The sequence below is a fragment of the Cinclus cinclus genome, chromosome 2 (genome assembly GCF_963662255.1).
Source record: "Cinclus cinclus chromosome 2, bCinCin1.1, whole genome shotgun sequence".
NCBI classification, from domain to species: domain Eukaryota; kingdom Metazoa; phylum Chordata; class Aves; order Passeriformes; family Cinclidae; genus Cinclus; species Cinclus cinclus.
This window is the reverse complement of record NC_085047.1, coordinates 51,002,764-51,020,074: the sequence shown is the minus strand read 5'-3', so window position 1 is coordinate 51,020,074 and position 17,311 is coordinate 51,002,764. Positions and strand designations below refer to the sequence as shown.

General features: G+C 39.4%; 1 protein-coding gene across 1 annotated transcript in view; it reads right to left on the bottom strand.

The window, feature by feature from the left end:
- KL (klotho) overlaps positions 1–17,311 on the bottom strand; it is a 41,582-nt gene that overhangs the window by 12,771 nt on the left and 11,500 nt on the right. The gene's annotated exons all lie outside the window — the stretch shown is intronic.

Genomic DNA, 17,311 nt, shown 5'->3' with positions numbered 1-17,311 from the left:
CAAACATTCTTCAAAAAAGACTGTCATTGCAGGAATATCACTTTATCTGCAGATTCATGGATATATAAAGAAGAATCTTAAGTACTGTCCAAAACTCTGAAACAATACAAAACAAAGAAACACCTTTGAACTTAGTACTCTTTGAATCAGAACACACAGTATAGGAATATAGAACTACCTATCTGGACTTTAGAAAGTCTGGTGAAAAAAAAAATTGCCACAGGTCCTGAAAAATTATTCCAATAATTCAATTTAATGTATTAAAATTTACTATTTACACCTAGAATCAGAATTTAATCACTTGTCTTGGTATAATTTTATCTTTTACTGTAAGAACATATTTTGTACCAAATTTCTTTCCTGAGATCTTACATAGTCAGTTATAACAGTCTCTTGATGTTCCCTTTGAATGCTAAATAGATTAAGTTCCTGAAGCGTTGCATTATCTTCAGGCATTACCTTCAAGCTCTTTAACCACTCTCACTGCTCTCCTCTGATTCTATTCCAATTTGTCATCATCTGTCTTTAACTGCAGAAGCAGAATTGGACATAATATGCCAGTGGCAGTCTTGACATCAGTAAAACCAGAGAGAATTTACCATACACTTCTGCTTACGTGGCCACAGAATTACACTGTGAGCATATGCACATCTAAACTACTCTATCTCCAGAGCCCTTCACAATTTAAAACATATATTTTCTTTGAACCTAGCTTATCAAAGAATTTTGACTGTTCTGTGAATCAATATCCATCTCTTGTAATCTATACATTAGTAGAAATTGTCTTTTTTTTTCTTTTTTGATGAAAAGGTAAAGATATGAGATTTGACAACACAAAAGTGAGAAAGTGGTCAATACAACAGAGTTCTGTGCAACTCTCCAGAAGGACCTAGAGAGGCTGGAGAGATGTGCAGAGAAAAACTGTCTGAAGTTCCAGAAAGGCAAATGCAGGGTCCTGCACCAAATAACCCTATGTCCCAGGACAGGCTGGGGGAAATCTGCTGGAAAGCAGCTCTGCAGAGAAGGACCCAGGGGTCCTGGTGGACAACAAGCTGTCCCTGAGCCAGCAGTGCCCTTGTGACCAAGAAGGCCATGGGTGTCCTGGGGTGGATTAGGATGGAAGAGCAGTGCTAGTAGGTTGGGGGAGTGCCGTGTCCAGTTCTGGGCTCCTTAGGACAAGAGAGACATGGAGCTCCTGGAGAGGCTCCAGTGGAGAAGAACAAGGATGCCTGGGGGACTGGAGCATCTCTCTTACGAGGAAAGGCTGAGGAAGCTGGGCCTGTCCAGCCTCACCAGTGCCTGTAAGTATCCAAAGGAGGGTGCCAAGAGGATGGATCCAGGCTCTGCTCAGCAGTGCTGAGCTATAGGACAAGAGGCAACAGGCAGAAACTGATGCACAGGAAGTTCCACCTGAATGTAAGGAAGAACTTTTTTACTGTGCAGATCACCAAGCACTGGAATAGGCTGCCCAGAGGGGTTGTGGAGTTTCTCCCACTGGAGATATTCAAGAACTGTCTGGATACAATTCTGCGCAATGTGATCCAGCATGACCCTGCTTTAGCGGGGAGGCTGGACCAGACAAACCACTGTGGTCCTTTCTTGCTTGACCCATCCTGTGATTCTGTAATTCTGAGATCCATTCATTAGAATAAAAACCTATCTAATAATTCTACTAACAGTTTACATTTTCATTTTGAGGCTCATCACTCAGTATTTGTTCATATGCGCTGTGATGATATGAACCTCCACTTTTCCCATAGAGTCACCAATCAAATGAACATATATCAAAATGTCACATGCATTTTTAGCCTTCCCTGAAATATAAATCACATAGAAAGCCGTATAATTCCACTCTATGCAGTTGGCACGTTGGCAAATTTTATCATTAATTTACTGCTAGCTGTTGTTTAAAGTTTTATTTTCACACACTCTTACCATGTAAGCTTTGAAGTTCAATCACTTCCAGTTGCCAGTATTACTAGGAAGATAATTTTTGACATCAACATTGTTAATTACCCAGGAAAATAGCAAGTTCTACCATTTTACTGCTCTAGCAGAATTTTAATTATCACTGCTGGGAGAAAGATCATTGGAAGTAAAGGACAACTAAAGGCAAGACCAATAACCCCTTCTGCCTTTGTGTCATTGTGGGGTATATAAAACATCTGCAAAGATCTGACACAGGTCGTAGAGAAGACTAGACCATACCCTTTCAGAGTGGTCACCAAAACCCAAAAAGAACATTTTCAGAAACTGTGAATCACAGTCCACACCTATGTGTACGTACCTGAATCAAGATCTCAGTTGCAGACTTCAGTGGAGATGCTCTCATTTATAATACATCAAGAGCTCCAATAAACATGATGCAGCCTGACCATCTCTCTGAATTAATACAGTGGGTTTTGAAGCTCGTGAGAAACTACAGTAACAACGTCAAAATCTCATGCCAAAAATGAGAGCTGACCTAAGTACAGACTTTATTTTGCTTCACACCAAAGCTCTGTTATGCTCGGGAAAGAACAAGACATTATGCATGAGGACCAACACCCAACACTTAAAATATGATTTTTAAAATGCCATTGGGAACAAATTTGTCACTACTTGCAACTCAGATTTGCACATCCAAATTTTCCCTCATAAAGGGGCCATATATTTTTCCTCTGTTGGACATGACTTATCTCCAGTTTACCATCTCAAATGTTAAGATACCACCATGCACACTCTCAAACACATAATTTCATCTCTGTCATCTTCATTTGCAAGTATGCTACCCACCTACAGAACACCTTGAGGACTGTGGCCCCCAAAACTCTCAACCCTCCCTGTTTCTTATCAGTGCAGAGAGATCTTTCAGCATTTTAGTAGCTTTGTATCTACCATGAAGAATGGAGAAAGAGAATTCTACAGATTACCCCTCTACATGAATATCCAGGTGCTGTTTACTCTCTCACTGCAACAAAAAAAAATGAAGTGTAGCAACATGAGATCATCTCACTCAACTTTACTTTCTAAATCACCTGGTCTGCCTCCACAGAAAATGAGAAGACTGTTGTCTAGGTTATGAAGTGTGAGTCGCTCTTTATGAGTCCATCTCTCTCCACTGATAACAGACAAAACCTGTTACTCAGCTCAGAAACAACATTTTCTATAGGCAGATGAAAGGTGGCAAGAAGAAGCCCATTTAAATGTCTGTCCTCTGGAGTGTGCATGAAATGGAATTATATTATTTCCACTAAAAAAATGTTAAATGTAGAAAACAGTGCATTAAAGTTCCCAGGCTCTGGGGATGTAGATTAATGAAGCAGTCAAAACTGCATAGAAATAAAGACGGAAGAAGACAGTGACAAAGCAGAGAGCCTATATGGCAATCTGAAAGAGAATTCATTTGCCTAAAATTAGGTGCTTAATACAGTTTTAGACACTTCAGAGCAAGCTAGACTTCCAGCCCAATTTCAGACAGTTTCTGACTCTCCCAATAAACCCTAAATTGCAACTCCTAGCTCCACAGAGACACCTGAGATACTACAGAACACATCAAATGGTAATTTGCACCTACAGTTATCTTCAGGGAAATTAATCCTATTTCTAGAGTGGGAATCCTTCTGAGCTGAAGACACCTTATATTCCACTGTCCACATGTGAGCCTAAGCCCCCACTACAGCCTATGGAGATCTCTGGCTCCACCAGCTGCCTTAACACAGGCAACTACTTGTCACTCCAGAATAATGAAGACTCAAGTCACACCTGTCAGTTCCATGCAGGAGACTTGAATAGCCTGTAAAGGGTTTAACACATTTCCATGGCAGAGAAACAAAATCCTGCAATGCCATAGCAGGGGCTAGGTCCTACCAAAGTCCTGCAGTGATAGCAGAAGTAATTCAACACAGGCACACAAGCTTCATAATCTGACAAAATCCTACTGTGTCACAGATTGTCCACTCTGTGGCAGGACAGATCTATAGTCCAAGAATCACTATGAGAAGACAATGTAGTAATACAAAGACATTTGTTTACCCGACTAAACCTCTGAATTCCATCATCAAAATCTTCCTGAGTCTGGCACTGATATGTATCACTGTGGATGACGCACAGCCTTCACAAGAGCAAATCATGAATTTTATTTGGGAACATCACAATTCCATAATTTGTGTTCATTCCTCCAGAACAAGTTCTCTCAATTTTAAATTCTGTGTCTTCTGAACCAGTAATAATACCATTCATTTCACAAACAAATTGCACTAATACCTTGCTCTCCATGCTCAGATGAATTATCTTCGCATCTTAACTGTATTTTGCATATTAATGAAACTGAATTGGAAAGTGTTACTATACATGACACTGGTGAGGTGACACTTTGAATCCTGTGCTGCAGTTCCAGACCCCTCATTACAAGGAGGACACTGAGGTGCTGGAGCATGTCCACAGAAGGGCAATGGAGCTGGGGAAGGGTCTGGAGCACAAGTCTGATGAGGAGCAACTGAGGGAGCTGTTTAGCTTGGAGAAAAGGAGGCACAAGGAGAACCTCATCATTCATTAGGGTCACCTAAAATGAGGGTGTAGCCAGGTGGGGGTTGGTCTCTTCTCCCATGTAACAAGTGACAGGACAAGAGGAAATGGCCTCAAGTTGTACCAGGGAAGGTTTAGATTGGATAGTGGTAAAAACTTCATCACTGAAAGAAAGGGTTGTCAAGCCCTGCCAAAGGCTGCCCAAAGAGGATGATTTTTTTCCATGCTAAAAGATTCTATGATCCTATGATTTAGCAATACAAAGAGAAGAGTTAATTGGAAAAGGTGCACAAAGGGGTTTTGATTAGTAGAAACTGGGCTGATATACTTCTTACAAAAACATCATTATTCAATTCCACATCAAAAGCCCTTCTGAAACGGAAATAAGTATTTGAATGACATGGGAATGAATGACATGGAAATTAATGACATGGGAATGTATGATATGGGAAAATCTAGTATGTATTAGTCCCAATATGCCTTGCACCAGGAAGGGAAAAATGTGGTTTTTTTCACCCCTATCATCAAAAATAATTTTTTTAATCAAAAGCTGCAACAAAAGGATGACACATTTTATGAATTTTTCACCCTTAGATCCTGAGTCATTTTTACCTTATAGTCTTTGGGTAAACATTCTCTTTCACAATCAAGTTATATTCTTAATACTGAGCAACAGATATAGGTATGTAGAAATTACTTGAAGTCTTTCCCATATTTCCAAACTAGTAAAATAACGTCTTCATATATTAAGCAGATGACTTTTTTAAATATTAGTTATATAGTTACTCTGGTTTTCCCCAATTATTCCTTTCCAAATATGTATTGTTCCAATTTTATTTTTACAGGCTGTTAGCCAACATTAGCACAGATGATCATTTCAATTGATTTAGTATTTTTGACCCATCTCAACAACCTTGCAGTAGAATTAGGCTATGTAAATGGTACAGAGAACACCAAGGGAACATTTTTCAGTCTATAACCAATCCATGTAAAATTTGCTAGAATTACAGCTCTAAGTATCGATCACACATCTGAACTACACTCTGTTCTAGTTCCTTTCTCAATATACATTAGTCAATGTTTTTCACACTGTGCTAGTCACTGGAACATTCGAATGCCTCACGAGCATGAATGAATTTATGGCAGCCACACACATTTAAGAACTGGGAACAGAGATACTAAAATATGCACAGAAAAATAAAAATTAAACTAGAAACCCCAAGTTGTAGACCAGGTATTAACTACAGAATAAGTGCCTCTGTTTGATGTGATACTTACCTCTACAGACAAATACCCAAAAAAGCATTAAGTATTTGTCTGAAGGCACAGTGGGCTAGATAGAATACAATTTTTCTTCATCGTAGGCAAAATAGAGCTTTGCTATCATGAGAATAAAAGGGTGAAGGTAGCCTGAAAGCATGAAGCTAAGCCACAGGCTTCAGGATGCATTGCAGGTACTCCAAAAATATTAGCAGAAGGGGAAAAAAACAAACCCAGAAGATAAGAAAGCAGGTAACAGTTATTTTTACACTTTGCTATTGAATTTTAGAGCAGATGAAAGTCTTGGAAGGCTTTTACCTTCATACACTGTATGCACAGCCATAATGAACATTATCAGATATGCTGCAGGGAGACACAGTGACCACAGCATGATGGAAGGAAACAAAACACCCTGGATCCCACTGTGTCAGGTGGCTGCTGCAGGAAACCTCTCCTTTGAAGTACAGAGAGCTGAGATGTCATGGCACAATCCCTGAGTTAAACCTCTCTCAGGCTCACCAGATAGAGAGAAGGCAGCTGGACTGCAGAGAGTCCTCTGCAAATCCCACCAGCACCATCAGAGGCTGTGCAAACACAGGACACACTCTTTGGCAGAGACTCATCTCACCCCATTTTTTTCATCATCTGCATCTGAAGCACTTCTCATGCAGTGCAGGCAGGGACATCTCTGGGCCACAATTCACTCAAGCCATTTTTAATGCCCAAATGAGAGAGTGAGATGAAAAAGTGCCTGTTTCACTCCACTCACCACATAGATAGGCTGGCACAACCACTGGAGTCAACATCCTGTCCAAATAAACTAAAGCACCAAGAGACAAGAGGGCTGGGAAAGCAGTTTCAAGTCTCCTGAGATGCAAACAGTCTCTGAAAAATATAAAGGTCATCTGGAAAAGAATTAAGCAGCATTTGACTTTGCGAAGCAATGGGAGACAAGATAAAAATAGCTTTATTTCTGACAAGTGCTTCTGAGACACTTGATGTGTTTAATCACTTTCCGTCACCTCTGACAGAAAAGATTAATTATGGAACTGCACCAAAATAGTTCAAGGAATGTTGTGACCCATGTGAATATTAAAGATACAAGAGATTCTTAAACAGAGTACAAAAAGAAGATAAAAGTACAGTGCAGAACTCTTGAGTGATTTAGAGACAATCTTGCAGCACTGGAGTGAACTAAAATAGTCACAGATAAAAGACTTGAAATCTGGGACACAGTGCTCAGGCAGTATTTAGGGGAAGACCAAGATAAAATCATTGCCATCAACATTGCTTTTGGCATGCTAGAGATACATAAATATACAAAAGCTCCAGTACTGAGAATGACCTGCAAAGTCCTCTACCAAAACATGAACCTCTTGGAAGACAGGCCAGGCTCCAATCATCATGATCATACTCAAGTACACAGAATATAGATACAAGGGAAAACACATTAAGAACTTAGTTGTAATCCAGAAAAGCAAGCACACAGAACTGCACAAGCTGTAGTAAACAGCACAAACCAAGACACCACCACTTTGCAGGAGCAAATATTTGTCAGACACATGAACAAGGAGGATAAAAAAAGCACCATGACTTTGGGCAAACACGTAATGGGAATGATGGTAACATTTTTGACAACTGAATACACCATTAGCCAGGGAAACAAATGGAACACTAGTGGATTTTAAGCCACATTCTGGTTGGAAAGAATGATGCTATAATCATCAGTGAGAAAAAATATTAAGCATATGAAATTCATAAAACTCACATAAAAACAATACATCGAAAATATATATAGAATATATAATAGTGATAAAGCAAGGCCAGTCAGAGCACTGGGAGTAAGTGAATGCTAAAAACTGAAACTACCAGTCTTTGTAATAGTACAGTCAAGGAGAAGGCAGCCATTAAGACTTCAAACCTGTGGTTTCATGAAAATTTGTACCAACTGCATTGAAAGAGTAAAAACCAGCAGAGGACCAAGAAGAAGACTGCCCACAGAAGCTCTCAAACTACAGAACGCAGCTTTAGAATCCAAAGCCCCTGGATTCACAACTCTTCTTGCGCTAAGGCAGAAGCCAAATGTAAAGTGTTGCTCTCCAAAGCTATAGTGAGGTGGACAAACAAAGTAACACACATAATCTTTAGTGACATCAGTCTTAAAAAAAAAGAAGCTACTTTTGGTTAAATGCAGAATCAAAATCACTAAATAAACATAAAAATCCAATGTCTCAAATACTTTTAAGAGTAAAAATTCTGGAAGAGGTGACTAATGTCAAGCATGTTTCTATGTGTGATGCATCACCCAGTTTTCTGGTAGATGCATACAGGGAAGTCAAATATTCATCTGTTCATATTCAGCCCCTCAACATACTTCTCTAAATTTGCTAAGCCAGGTGTTTCACAGGGAGAAATAATGTATTTCTGATGGTTTAGTGGAAGCACATGAAGAAAATTGCTTTGAAAAGTCTGAGTGGTTGGCAGAAGCTAAACAAACAAGATAGCGTGTTAGAACGAAAAGCTTTCTTGGCAAGAGATACAGGTAAACACAAATAAGACTAAAGTCCATCATCAATATGTGTACCTGACAGATAAGGAAGTGACAAAAAGATTTCAGCTTGCTGGACCCAATCTAACTAGCTAAACCAAAAACCCAGCTTGGAAGAAAGCCTGCAGTTTGGCAGGAATATTATAGAATACAGAACCCAGGTTACTCATTACTACCATCCCTGCATCTAAAGAACCCAGAACAGATGCTCTGATGCTCTGGTGTTAATAATTAACCCTGAATCTTATCCTGGGCACACCAGCAGATTAAAAATAAATTGACCCAACTGCTCCTGGAGAGGTACCAGAACATTCTGAGTGCGAATTAATGTTCCCAAAAGACAGACAGGAAGAGATCCCTGTCATGCTATTATTACAAAAACATCAAATTAGACTGGATTTGGAAAAAACATGTTCATAGCATTGGGAAAGGCTGGCAGACTGGCAGTCAGAAATTATTTCTGAGGTGCATGAAGGTGCTGCTCTAAAAACTCCAGAAGTTCAACTAGAGATGAATACGTAGAGGCTTTTCCACAATCAGAGTCTCAAAAGAAAGTAGACTGCAGGAGTATGGCAAAGTGTTTGAGTCCAGACCATCAACCATAGAAGCAGTAAAAATATCCCCAAACCACAGAAAAATCTTAGAAGAGTAAAAAATAATTGCACAAAGATGAGGCATTTCTGATGCTCCAGTCAAGCCTATCATAAAAAAAAAGGATTTACTGGGTAATGGTTGGAGTTTGAGCAATTAATTCCGCTATACCATAAACCACACCTGTTGTAGCAAAAAATGCCAGAGTCTGGCAGAACAAATTTAGTATATGCTGTCTTTGGGATTTTGTTATGAGGGCAAGGGTGGGAAGAATTTCCCCCTACATTTGCAGGGCAGCAATGCAATTTTACAAGCATCTACTGGCCCAGGATTCCACTGTGCTCTAGCTTTATGCAATATTCATATCATGAAAAAATTTATAAGAGGCTGATCAAATACATGTAATTTCATAAATAAATGATGCATTAACCTACAGTCAGATTCAAACACCACTGAAAGAGTGAATTATACAAATATAAGCCATAATTTTGGGAGCTATTCACTTCTAAGCCAACAGGTCAAGTGGTACATGAAAGAGAAAAATATTTAGGAATAGACTAATAACCTTAGAAAGATGAATGAGAAAAAATAGTAAGAAGTTCTTTGCTCTACAAGTTCACATAAGCTGCAATGTTTTGCGAGTTTTATTCTTCCCCAGAATTCTGTATCAATGTTTGCAGATATGATTAAGCCTTTAACCAAGTTTTAAAGAAGGTGCAGGAATGGGAGTGGAGATCAGGAAAAAAACTGACCTTTCAGCAACATTCAAAAAGGCTGGCATAGGTAGCCACCACACTGGGCATGCTGTTCCAGCATGGCCACTTCATTTGCACTTTGTTAGCCCCTCCAGAAGCAGTAGAGGTTACGTTATTGCAAAATCAAAGGAAGTCAGTCAGTTCACTGTACAAAAAGGTTCATATGGTGCTCCTCGGAGACTGAACACAATGACTCAGAAATTACAGAATGGGTGAAAGGTGAAATTACCAAGCTCTGCACATTTAAGAGTATGAACAGTGTGGGCTCAACAGAAGAGTGAACCACAAGAACAGGTGGTCTCCAGAGCATAATATGGAGATCTCACCCAATTTATTCACAAGAAAAGTCACTTCAAACAGGCTAGAACAAGAGAAAGGTAGCTCCCTCTGGGAGAAGATATTAAGCAACTGCTACAGAATTATTTAATGGGTATTACAATAAATGTTTCTAGAAGATAAACTAAAGAAAGATCCTCTTTCCTTCCAGCGCTGAAAGATATCAGTTCCATGGTTGCAAATATAAAATGAAAGATCCTTAAACAGCCTCACAAGAGAACGGTACTGCAAGTGCTCAGGTACTTCAAATGGCTTCAGAAGGTATTTCCAGACGAATGGGCTGGTGGATAGTTTTTCCTATTGTGAGTTTGTCTGTGAGAAAAGGGTACCTCTGTGAGGTGAAGGGTACCAATGAGTAATATGAAAGCATTCAGCTCAACATAGTTGTCATAGGAATTACAAATTCAGTCATCATATATGGAACCAATATATTAGAACAGAGCTCTGTGCTATAATATAGGAAAATGAAAACTAGAATGAAGGATACTTGCTTAAAGCAATCACTGCAAAATTCTTTTTAAACCAAATATTTGGATTGTTCACACCCAAATCTAGTTCAGTTACTTAGATAATAACCTGCACTTACTCTGCTGTAAGCTTTGCCACTAAATTTAACCATTCTGAGATTAGAACCATGCATCAAAGACAACAGGCTACGGAATAAGATGGAATGTCCCATTCAGCCCTCTAGATGGATGCAGAAAGCAGCACATCAGGATAAGCAATATAAATTAAAGGTACCAGTTTTCAATTTTCAGACAACTGTTTAGATTACAATTTGACTAGATGTGACTATGCAATTCTTCCTTCTTTTTCCAGTCAGTCTGCAACTGTTTATGTCAGATCCAGATGTGTTTCCATACATACTCAATAAAAAGCAACCACTACAGGCTTATCTCATTGTGTGTAACCTGCCCGAAATGTTCTGGCTTGGGCACGTGTAATAGAAATTACTGAAGTATGTGATTTCAATTATACACTTTTAAAAGGAATACTCAATTGCAAAACTTGCTGAAACTATACAGTAAATTAACTTTAATCCAGTAACTTTTGGAGTAGCTTTCATGTCAACTCACACCACAGAGAACCTGCCTAGCCAGGACCTGCTGGGTATGGGTCATCTGCAGATCTGTGTCAAACTTGTGAGCCATTGCAAATGTCATGGGAATTCCACAACACATATAACAGCAGACATCTGTCCTCCAGCCACTGAACCCCACCCTTACAAAGCAGAAAGCAGCTCCTGACACACAGCATTAGTAGTCAGATGGGTTCATGTCCATGTCAGACCTAAGATTCAGTTGCTCAGGGTCATCCCAGTACCATTTGGGATGTTCTGGACTATCGAGACACATGCACAACACATGACTCTGGAAAACCTGTGTCTTTTGCACTGGCAACCGGAGGCAAGACAGGATACTGCAGGCTTCCCAAATAGTAAACATTTATTATGTGTGCCCTATCTTTAGCTCTAGTGGCTTCTTAAGAGGTAGCCTTGTGACTGCATGAAGTTCTGACTGTGAGGACATATACTCTTGAACAATATATAATAATAAACCAAAATTCTGAAAGGATTCAGGAAAACCAAGAGGATCTAAGTAAGACTTTTCCACTCCAGAAGTTTTACACCAGCTCCAACCCCTGAAAGGCTGACAAGATGAATCATAAGACCCAGCAGATGGACAAGTCAAGCAGACTCATAATTAGTGAGTGGTGTGGAGGTCTCAGTGGTCTCTCTGTCTTTGCACCAGCACAGTGAACCACAGGGTTAACTGACAAGTTTTAATTAATACAATGGTTATTACAAGCCGTAATTCTTCCTTAATGTTATTGCTTCCACTAAGCTAGGCTATGAAAGGAAGATCTGGGAAACTATAGGAAGGATTCAAGCTGGTTACTCAGCAAACTCACATCTTGTCAGTGGGGATACAGTCACTGGAGGAAGCAGACTTTAGTCAGGCATATTTATTTTGAGAAATGACTACACTCCTCAGCAGTCACCAAGAAGATAAAGAGCAGCTGTTCAAATCAAAATTCAGAAGAGGAAAGAGAAATTCCAGTGCAAGGAAAGATGGGGGAAAAATGATTCACTGGGAGAAGTGAACCTCTTGGGGCACCACTTTTTTAAATCAGATCAACAACATGAGTCAAGAGATGGAAAACAAAATGGGGCATCCAGTTTTAGACTGGAAACAAACTTTGAATCTTTGCATTTCTTCAGCAGCAAGGACAATTTATGTGTATTTATCCATCTTTTTCTACAAGCTTTTGACTATACTGCAGTCACAGATTAAACTGGATTCAATTTATACCTCCTTTGGTTTAGGAAATACATTTAGAACCTCATCCAAAGCGTGCTAAAACCACAAAAATACACTTCTGAGGTATGAATAAGTCCCTTTATGTCTGTTTCCAAATGCATGTTTAATGGTAGACATAAAATTGCTTTACTGGAGAGATGAGTGTTAACTCAAAAGTGTACACATAAAAGTTTTCCTGCTTTACTCTTGTAGCTGGCAGAATAAGAACCACCTTTTCTAATAAAAGCTGGATTCTTGTAGAACAGATAACTGCAACACAAACAAAAAGTATTTAAGAGCAAATACCTAATTTTTGTTTTATAAACAATATCTTCATATTGCTGATTACCTATTGAAATTAAGCTGTTTTGCTTGTTTGTATACAAAGAATCTAACTTGTCTGGATGTCATAACAGTGAGTAAATGTTGATAAGAAGCTGAATGTTAAAAATTGACATAAAAGCATCAGCTACAGTTGTTTCCTTTATTAAACCATATCCCATACTTTTATATGAAGCAATATAGGATAGGGGAGCTTATTACATCAATACTGCAAGCTCAGCCTTTACAATGAAGAAAAAAATCACAGTGAAACACCTAAAGGAGATGAGTTGTTAGGGTGATTGTTTAGTCCAAGCCACACAGAAAAAGGCATGTGATGATTAATACATACAGTATTATAATCAAGTACATGAGATGCATTAAATGTTCATTATCAAATGAATCCTAATATATATATATATATATATATATATATATATGTATATATATAGGATATTGCTAGTCAGAGAGTACTGCCTCCATAATCCCTCCTTTCAGAGATAACTGTGCTGCAGGAGAAAAGCAGGAATGAAAGCAGAAGCCTTTCACAAGCCAAATCCACTGCAGACCAGGAGTTAGTCCTGTTAATTGTCAATCTTCCTAAGTTCCTGCAAGATGATATTTGCATTGTGGACCCAAGAATGGATGTTACATAAAAGCATGAAACATTCTGAGTAAGACACTTCAAGTGATTTGTTAAATTAAACAGTAAAGAGGAGATAATGATGAGTGATATTACCATGTTAGAAAAATTCAGACTTGCAGGGAATTTTAACAAAAATACAAAAGATATATTACTGGAAAAAAAAGTCATTACCATATTTATGATCCTGTGTCTGCTATCTGCCAGGAATTAGGAAAAGTGGATTGTAAAATTAGGAAGAACCTCAAGGGTATCAGATTGAATCCAGAGCTTCTATCTATTGGCAATACATAACACAGTCCTATTTATAACCTGATCCAGATTCACCTTAACATAGGCTAGGTATTTTGTTAATACTACTCTCTCTGGAAGATGACTACAGAATGACTACACTTCACAAATGGTTTTCTTTTTCCCCCAACTTTAAGGTTAAATTTATTCATATTCAGTCCAAACATTGTTCTTGCAGCAAAACTTTCCCTGCACTTAGTTATATTACTTCATTCATTTTTACCACTGATCTATTTATAGACAAGAAGTATATCCTCTCCTAGTATTCTTGCTCAGGTAAATAAGCCATGTTCTAGTAAAGTAATTCCTCAACTCTGCTGGAAAAATCACCTGATATAGACTAGAAACAAATGGGTCTTAGTCACAGTTGGATTATATTCACATCTGATGGTCATGCCGTGATCAGCAAGTTCTCTTCTTATAGAAAAAAAATTGAGTCTTTCTGTTCCATCTGTTTATTATTTTGATTATCCTTTACACTGGCACTGTTTCCTCAGTTTTAGCTCATGCTCTAAGTAGTGCAATCCTAGCCTGTGCCAAGGCTTGAGAGTTAAAATACATTAAGAAGTTCAGCTGTGTACTGCCCTTTGAGACTGATGCTTCTACTTCCAGCACAACTCACTATGACAGTTGCTTTAGCAATTTCCTAGCTACGGCTGAACACTCTCCTCCTTCTCGACTGAAAGAGTAATTCTCCATGTGCCACCATTTCAAGGGTCTTACTGAAAATACAGATTGATTACATTTATCATATTGTCTTTTTTTTAGACAATCAGTTATCACAGAAAGCTATCAAATGGCCTGGCTTGATTATGATACTGTAAATTCATAGCATTTTATGTTCATTGCGCCTGCAATTACAAACATTTATCCAATCCTCACCCTCATTAACCTTTCCTGTCTATGAATCCCAGTGCTCAACATGATCACTTTTCTTGATAGATCTGAAAAAAAGCATTTTGGAAGTACAATTTTTTTTAACTCCTTTTTTTCCCCCCAGAAAAAGAGTATGTCTCTTGACTGTATGTCTTTCCTTGTGCTACTTTTTCTTAGGTGACTGGAAGATACCTGTGTTTTGTTTTCAAATAATGAGGTATTATTTATATTTAAGGCTGAAGGCACATTTTAAAATCTTCTATTTTAGACAGCTAATAAATACCTATTCCATTACCTAATGTGGGGTTCAATAGCTTCCTTGCAGAAAACAATGGGGCCCCTAAAGGAGAGACATCTTTTGCTTCCAGACAGAAGGAGACTGTGGCAAATAGTATATGTTTGCATGTGCATATCAGTTCCAACTAGTGCTAAAAAGACTGTGCTATTTCAAAGTTTCTTTCTGTGTGTGTGTGTTTTAAACAATATTTTACAATGACTGCTCTCTTTATATTTTGGAAAAAAAAAAAACTAAATGCCCTCAGCATACTCCAGCAGCCACAGTGGATCAGCAGCAGATGACTGGGAAAAAAGGAACAAAGAGCTGCAGGATGGGGCTACTCAGTGTCCATGACGTCTTACATGGGACACCAGAACTATTTGTCTGCTCCTGCTTTACAGGACCAAATAGGTGCTACTGACCACCCTTGCGGGGGTTGACATTGGCTTTCTTCCTGGATCAGAAAACTCAGCTCTGTGCCCAGGAAAACCAGGGGAGAGCATGTGATACAGGTCTCCCCCACGGACATGCAGGAGATACCACATGCCTGAAATAGAGGAGACTCAGGCAAAATTTGGATTTGATCCAGACCATATGTCAGAGCTCACCCTCTGAGAAGTCATAGGAACACAAAGTACCTCAAGCTAATTTTTGAACTAGCCCTTCAGTACTCCCCTCCTCTATCATCTACTGAACTTCTCCACACTCTAATTAGACTAAGGATAAATGTCTACAAGTCTGGGCTTGAGTTTGTCACCACAGGTTTACCTATAGCCCTCAGACAGAAATGGGACAATTACTGTACTTTTTGGTCACAGAACAAGACACACCATGTCTTGTTCACCACACTACTCTCCTTTATCTGAAAAAGGAACCTGGGATGGCAAGCTCAAATGTAGGTTTCTCTGGTGAATATATCCTAAAATTAGCTCGAGTGTGACTGCTGCCCCCTGCATTTACTTCCACAGTCCTCAAGGGAGGTGGCTCTATTGCATCTATGCCCTTGCATTGCACTCCTCCCTCTCCACCCAACCATCACAAGCCCTCACACAGAGCCACTGCACAACCCTGGAGCTACTGGCCCACCACTACACATTACATAGCCTTATGCTGAAGCAGGCAGCCAAGGACAACTCAGTCCATGTCTTAACTCACTAGTTCTGGTGCAGAGCCAAAACACGTACAGCTCCACCCTGGGCAGCCCAATGGACAGCTGCCTCAGAGCTGGAGAAAAAGTCCTAGCTGCTCTTCCCTCTGGGATCACTGGGAATGCTGCCAAACCACTTTAAAAGAAGTATCTTTATGCTAACAAAATTTTAAATGGTTACTGGAAAGCCAGCTATTGCAAGGCCAAGCAAATGCCAAACTGTGTCTCAGAGCTGATGCAAATGCTGCCTGGAAGACCAGCACAATGATGATGCTTCTAAACTGTGGGACAGCAGTAATTTTCCTTACTACAGCCTCACTCAAAGTAGCAAAATGCCCTGCTGTTGACAGCTGTAGCTGGGGGTGAACGTGAATTCCATTTAACATTGTTTTGTCAGCCGTTGGAAAAGTACCATTTGGTATTGATGATCTTTGCAGGTTGAAGATTGTCCGGGCTGTACCCACAAATTATTTCCGCACTGTACAGGATACACAAAGATGAGTGGAGGGACTCTGCAGGTTCTGATCTCCACCCACCTCTCCTATGAGCCCCATGAAACCTGGCTTGAAAGACTGACACCAAATCAGATCATTCTGTATGGGCCATATCCAGCCTTGGATAGGCAGACTGGTTTTCCTTGCATATTCTCCTGTGTTCGCAATCTGGATGACACAAGCTGATAAAAAAAATTACTTGCAGATCTGCCAGACTACTCTTCAGTTAAACCATCCATTTCATAGTCAACAAAACAAGACAATTTTTTCACTTAGAACAGGTATTTAGCTGTATCCGAACTACCATGTTATGCTACGGTTGCAATAATGTACATTTTTTTCAGCATTTACGTAAGCAGTGTCATTCTTCCAGTGCAGAACTGCAGTGGTTTCACTGGCCACGATCCAGAATGACACCCACTGACTATGTGTATATGTCTTCTCCATATATTTTAGTCTTTTAAGATTTTGAGACAGAAAATGCTCTGGGCTACTTCTTCCAAACCTTTGTCCTGATGCTCTGGGATGATGCTTCCAAACCTCCAGCATAGTTACTGCACATAACAATAGTGAATTATTCAGAATTTGGGTCAATAATTAATTTTACCAGAAACATAATGTGGGTACTGAGAATGTTCTATTTTCTTACACTTGTAGGAGAATGATAGAAGAGTAACTTCAAGGGGTGTCCAACCCACTTTGCTGTCATTGCGATGCCTTGGGTTTGTATTTGCCTGCAACATTGTAGGTGGTGAGGTAGTGGAACAAGTTGTCCAGAAAAGCTGTGGATGTGCAATTCCTTTGATCAAGGTCAGGCTGGGCAGGGCTTTGAACAACCTGATCTAGCAGAAGGCATCCCTTCCCATGTATAGAAGTCTAGAAGATAAGCTGTGGACCCTCCGATTGTTATCATTCCTTTTCAACCATGAGCATCCATGAATCTTGGGCGTTCTCTCCCCCTTGAGG